This window comes from Dendrobium catenatum, unplaced genomic scaffold (genome assembly GCF_001605985.2).
Source record: "Dendrobium catenatum unplaced genomic scaffold, ASM160598v2 original_scaffold_239200, whole genome shotgun sequence".
NCBI lineage: Eukaryota > Viridiplantae > Streptophyta > Magnoliopsida > Asparagales > Orchidaceae > Dendrobium > Dendrobium catenatum.
Window position 1 is genome coordinate 5,041 of NW_021557607.1, and position 6,932 is coordinate 11,972.

The 6,932-nt window shown below is 30.3% G+C and overlaps 1 protein-coding gene across 2 annotated transcripts in view; it reads left to right on the forward strand.

Annotated features, from left to right (window-relative positions):
• Nucleotides 1-6,778: 6,778 nt before the first annotated feature.
• LOC110105779 (protein ROOT HAIR DEFECTIVE 3-like) overlaps nucleotides 6,779-6,932 on the forward strand; it is a 3,568-nt gene continuing 3,414 nt past the window's right edge. Inside the window, exon 1 of one of the 2 annotated variants that reach the window (XM_028692608.1) lies at nucleotides 6,779-6,836. The gene's annotated coding sequence lies outside the window, so the exon portion shown is untranslated. The remainder of the gene's footprint in view (nucleotides 6,837-6,932) is intronic. The other variant, XM_028692607.1, reaches the window with a different exon arrangement.

Genomic DNA, 6,932 nt, shown 5'->3' on the forward strand with positions numbered 1-6,932 from the left:
TTCCCAGTCCGGTTAGCGAGCCAATTCCACCCAAACATTACTCATGCCCACCTAGTCCAGTTAGTCCAATACGGGTGTCAAGCCCAATTCATCCTGATTCAACGTCATATCTAGAATCAAGTCAAGTAAATGAGGAAATAAACCTGAGGATATTAAATCAAGCATTATACAAGCTGTTAATCAATGACAATTTAATAAAGAAGAATGTAGTACAGTTGTAATATTAACAATATCTAACTATCTCATTACTCTCATGCAATGTGCACATAATATACCCATCATTTCAAACTTAGCACAGCTGCATTCAATGGTACCTTCTAATGAATTAAAATTGACAATCCAATTGTGTAAATCAGTGGAGTTGTCTATGTTCCAAACAAAAAACCTTGATAAATCCGATGAGGTATTTTCAACGCATAATCCACCAAGTCCATGTAAGAACTCCTCTTCAAAAAATGCATACAACTTTTTTGAATAAAATTTTGCAGCTTGCTTCAATATTTGGATACTTTTCATATAAGGCACTATATCAGTTTGACTACATCTAAATTCTTCATCTTGTTCATTTCGACGTCAATTCCTCATCACCTTCTCCAAACCGAGGAAACACTCGATGATAGTACTTGTTGGCTTGGAATAATCATGTCATACATGATTGGTTGACTCACTACATTGGGTTGATAAAATGTCATGGTTAAAGCAATCTTTGTTGAATGCAGTTGACCACTTCTCCTTGATTTTGTAGAGATCATTTAACCATTGATGGTTTTGCAGGTTTCCTTCTGATATTATTTCAGTCCATTTTCTCTCAAATTCCTCAACTGAATCACATTGTTTGAAACAATAAAAAAAATAAGAATTTGACTCTATTATTGCTGTTAAAGCACCATACCTTTGAAGGTGCCTTTTTGTACAGATGTCATTGGCACAATCGATGTCGTGTATTAGGCAATGCAATCTCTATTGCCCTAGTCATGGTTTGGTCCTGATCAGTAAAAATGGTAATGGGATGTTTGTTATCCATGATTTTTATAAATGTTCGAAAAAGCTAGGTAAAAGAATCTATAATCTCATTAGATAAAATTGCAACTCCTAGTAGAACATTTTGTTAGTGATTATTGACTCCGACAATTGGGGCACAAGCTAAGTTATATTTATTTAAACGATAACTAGTATCGAATATAATCACATCCCCAAAACAGTCATAATCAATTCTACCAAGAGCATTAATCTAGAAGAAATTCAACAAACACCCATGTTGACCTCGATTTTTGTTCGAGTGTGATTGAGCGTCTTTGATTGATTTAATCAAGCCCCATTGGGTTCAATTCGAGCACAAATCAGCTCGAGTTGAGTCGAATTAGGCTCGATCGGGTTTGATTAAACTCGATTAGTCCGCCTTGGCCACGTCGAGTTTGTTATGATTTGAGTCGTCATTTTATTTAAATTTAATTGGGTTAATTTGAGCAAATCAAGTTGAATTCTAAATTGACCCAAATCAGATCTAATTTTGAGCTTGATTTTAATATGTTTAATTTTTTTATGAGCTTTATATTTTTAAACTATTTTCAATCACTGATTTTCACTGTCTGGATAGATTTTTGTCTTGGATTGCTATTTTGAGTATTTTCCCTATTGTTTAAATATTTATTATTATAATTATTTTGAAATTACAAATTATTTTCAAATCATTTTGAAACCTCGATTGGGTGGTCAGTGGGTCTCTCTATACTTATGTATTATGAATTGAATTATTTTTAATTATTTTATTTTCTAAAAAATAGAGAGAGATCTTTCCTTCTTTTTGTCTATTCAATATACCTGACAAAAACAAAATAAATCCATACTTAGGTTAAACATGATCTATTGAAGAAAATTATAGTTTATAATTATATTATGCAAGGATATTTTATTAACTGGAAGAATGATTTGTTGCTACAACTGTGGGTTATATTTGATGTTAAAAATATATATTCCGGCCCATTTAGAAATATTCATGGAATACAAACTTCCATACTTGAAAAAAGAGTAAACAATTGAGCTTTGAAATCATATTGGAGCTTAACCTTTGAGTGAAAATTGAATGCGATAATGAAATGACTTAAACTTAAATTGTGAAAGTATTATATTTGAATTTATAAATTGGTTATATGAGTATGAGTATTGCATTTTAAAATTTAAACCTTCATCAAAAATTGAAAATGAACTTATGATTAATATTTGAAAATGCTAAAATCTATATTTAGAATCTGAATTTGATCTTGATTATGAATATGAGCTTATTGAAAAATTGAAATCTACTTTAAATATGTTGACGTGAACTTCTAAAATGTATTGGAATTAGTTCTGAACTGTAAGCGTGAACAAATTTGCCTGTTTAAAGTTTAATAAACCAATTGTAGAGTTATTTATATTAATTTTTTAAATGAATTTTATTAAATTGTTTCTATTCTTAGCAAATCAAACTAAATTGTTCTTTTTGGTTATTAGTTCTTGATGCCAACTCATGTTAGAAAAGAATTAATGTAGAATATCAGGTTGCATGCTTAATTTCAAATATTTAAATAGTTTCTAAGCAGTATTTGTCTTAAATAAAGCATGGAATTCAAAATCCTCATCTTTTTTGGGCTGGGTTGATTGGGGTGGGTAAAATTGTTTGTAAAAATTGTGGGAATTCTTGTAATAAAAGCAACCTTTTTTTGAAGCTGAATTTGCTAATATATACAAAGTGAACAGGCTTTCTTACAGTGACTTATATTTTTTTAGGCAGATATAGTTGTAAAATGTTGTTTCTTCTAAAATTTTTTGAAAAACAGTACCTAGAGAAAGCAAAATAGAGTTGCATCAGTGGACCTAAAAAGCCAAAGTAGTGAAAAGGCAGCCCAAAGTGAGCCTTAGTTTCAAGTACTGATCTTTAGTTAATTTGGCTATTCTTTAATTATTATTATTATTTTGGTTCTGCTTCAATTTTTTTTATAACTTCTAATATCCCTCTCCCCTCTTTTTATTAGAGGGATTGCCTGCTAGGGCTTTGTTTTTTTTTCTTAATGGCCATGGAAAATATGTTTTCCTTGTTAGGCAATTGACCATGGAAATGCTCTAAGCAACTTTGGCCGTGTGTGATTGTGAAACCCATGTTGTATTTTAGCCAAATTTTGGGGTATTAAGAAATTAACAATTTTTCGAGTTTTCTTGGTATACATAAGACCCTACAGCATATGAAATACCATTCATGTTTAAATAATTTCATATATCCTTTCAGTTGTGTATTGTATGCGAATTTTTGAGTGCGACATATATCTTGATGATAAATATATAGGAAGTAATATTGTTGTTTTGGATTCAAGGCGCTTAATTATCATATGATTGTTTTAATTCTTTTAAAAGACTTGGAAATCAAATGGTCATTTAATTATTTGGGAGTCATTTTTGGTCCTTCATGAGAATTAAATAGCCATTTTTGATCCTTTTTTTTCATTTTGATAGGAAATGTCATGAAATGACCGATTTTTATGTGTGGAATGAATACCAACTCGATAGACTAATAAATATACTTATGCTGGCTTCATCCAATTGTCTCTGTGTGAATTTTCCTCTTTTTTTATTTTTGGATTAACTTTAGGTGTGCTTGTTTTATTTTTTTTCTTGTTTTATATGCATCACACTATGCCCATTATTTTGTTTTTATTGTTCCTCTTTAATTTTTATTGCCTAACACTAAACTTTTATAGACTGTTGCTTTATGTTTAGTCACCAAAAATCAAGCAGTTCGTTGTTGTTTGCTTGCTTCATATTTGTTAATGAGTTATTGAAAAAAAAAAAAAACAGTTTGTTAGATTTTTCTTTTAAGAAATTTATGCTGTCAGACTTAACTACAATATTTTTTAACTCATGCGTTAACTTACTGCACATCTAAGTATGTATTAAGTCAACTTTTCCTCTATTGGGCAGATTACAAAGGTGAATGAAAATGTAGTGAGTTTATTCCTTAAAATACATGCATGGTCAATTTTGTTCATAGATATGGGGGGATAGTAGTTGCTCTAACCAAAAATAATTTGATGGGATGGGTGTATATAATGTCTTTGGAATGTTTTATTTCATGAGACTGTGGAACTTGGTGAATGTGTCTCTCATATGTTGGTAGTCCTCCAAAATGGGTCCTCGAAGCAGTGGTAATGTTTCTTGTTCATTCTTTAAATTATTTTTTCTCTATCTTTTGTTTAATGTTATGAAAGTAACCATTTCCAACAATTTTCTTAGGAATCTCATATTGTTTTAATTGTATGTCCTTAGACTCTTAACTTTAATTTTAAGATTTTCCCAATCAGATTATTAGCTAGAGCTAGATTTCCTAAATTATGCATTTAATTATAAAAATAATTTAGGAACAGAGGAGTAATACATAAAACATAACATTCAAAGCGGTAGTGGCTTGTAATAAAAGGTAGCGCAAAAGGTTGGTGCTTGCCTAGTCATATTTGCTATGTGTTGTTTCCATGTTGCCTTTTCAAATAATGTTTTGCCAATTTTATTTGTGTGGTAAATAACAATGAAAATCATAGCCCCAATGTATGTCTCATAAGCAAATAATCATAAAGAAAGCACTTGTTGAGTTGCTTGCCAATCTACAGTGAGAGTGTTTGTTGCTTTATTTTTACGTCAATAAGAACTCACATGATATTTCATCTGCAAGCTATTTGTGACATAAATTGTCAACATAAGAAAAGGGCTCCATAATTGATCTTTATAATTAGTTGCATAAATGCTCATATTGTGCAGCCCTTGTACTTAAAGGTGTCCTTTTTATTTGCGCTGCTTTTGATATGATAATCACTTTTATTCTCTATTATCTATGATTATATAATGATTTTCTTTTATTTAACTTATTTTCTATTTCGTCACTTAGGTCTCCTCTTATTTATGAAAAGTCCAAATTTAACCCTGTGTGGCATAAAGTTTTTTTTTATATGCCTGCTTAAGATATAATTGCTTTCATAACTTTTTGTGTGCATGAATATATCAAAGGTTTTTTGTGAACTTGCAGGCCAAAAAACAAACAAATTATAACATACATGTTATGAACAAATGAAGAGCAACACAAATTACTTCTATTGGAATAGATAGTAACATATAGGTTAAAACAGTTGATTTTTGAAATGGAACATCTTATCACTTGTGGTGCAATAATTGAATTTTGGTATGATTTAGGTTAATAAAATATGGATGGTAAGTTGCCTTTCATTGTGATTTGAGTCATGGAAAATTTTTCAAGCAAATATAGCTAAGTTTGTGCATATCAATTCCACCAGACCTCAACTTCATGGATACACACTTAGTTACAAAACTTTTTATATGGTATTCTTTGGGTGCATTTATGTAATTGTCAATGCCTGTGTCATGCAAATAACTTATGCTATGTTAACATTGTTTTTGACAAATACCTACCTTGGGGTTAATTTGGTATTCCATAATTTTTTTTAAAATTTTTACCATAAGCTTAAATTTTTAGTTTCACTTTTGATAGGGAAAAGCATTCTTCTAAAACCATCCTTTTTCCCATCCAAGTTCAAAGAGATGGAATGCATTTAGGGGAGGCAAGTTCTTAGCTTCTTTGATATTTCGTAACTTGAATATATACTTATTTTACTATTATTAATTTTTGTACTTCAGGCCTCAAACTACTAAAGGAATTTGGGCTGGCAAGGTGTGTGGATATTGAAACCTTGTACTAATTACATAGGATTTAAGAGGGTTTCTGATGGAAGAAGGGCATGAGAGGTAAGCTTTAAGATTCGACTCTTTTGAGCATAATTTTTCTTAAGTTGGGCTTAAAAAATATATTTTCAATATAATTTTTAACATTTTAATATTTTGAAATGCTCAATGTTCTAATTACACATTATTTTAAATCTTTCTTTGTGGTTTTACATATTTTTATTTTCAAATAATTCTTATTCAGAATTGTTCATCTGATAATGCGAAACTCAGTTTTCCTGAAAATCAAAACAAAATTTGTCAGCAATGCAGCAACTGGTGTATTTAATATTTTAACAAACAAAGTAAAATATTTAGTCGATGGCAAATAATTGATAACCCTGAGAACTAAACTATACTATGTGAATTTGTTCTTTTTACTTGGACAAAATAAGGTAACCTATGCCACTAAAGAAAAATTTCACATTGTTAGTTTATTTCGACCTTGAATTTAGATGTTGAAAAAAGATACCACACGGTTTGTCAATTATTTTTTGCCTCACACGTTGGAAGATGTTGAATTATAAAAATGCAAAGCCTAATCAAAGCTTTGTTAGCATTATTGGGCTTTGGCTTCTCATGCAAAGCAGTTAAAACGTTGCTTAGTATGGTTTATCTCGATTTTGTTGTGCATAGGTACATCTAAATTTGCTTCCACCATTTTTGCAGTTCTTTACAACGTTGAAGTTGTACTTCATCCTATCCCTATTTCTCAGGATGATACCTCATTTGAGGGCAGCAGAGTGCCCCTTTTTGCTTTTTTCAGTTTTCAATATAGTGCTGATAAATATGTAAGCCTTCTGATCTATTTATTTTATTTATGATGCTTCAATTATTGATTTGTTTATGAATCATATCACAGGTGGTGTATGATATGGACGCTGAGCAATGCGCTAACAATAACCTATCTTTTAAGAACTGTATCCAAGTAAGCATGTGTTTCTCTCTGATGGAACAATATAGTATTTATTCATGTACTTTTCCACCTGAAGTTACATTGACTATTTTCCTATAGGGCATCATGCGATTAATTAGTCCTCATAAACAATTACATCTTTATCATACGTGACAAGACTAAAGTGAGTGATATTTAACCATTTTGGTAGTTTCTATTTCATGATATTTACTTATGCTTATTATGATAATTTAGATTAAATTTTTTTCCCTATATATCG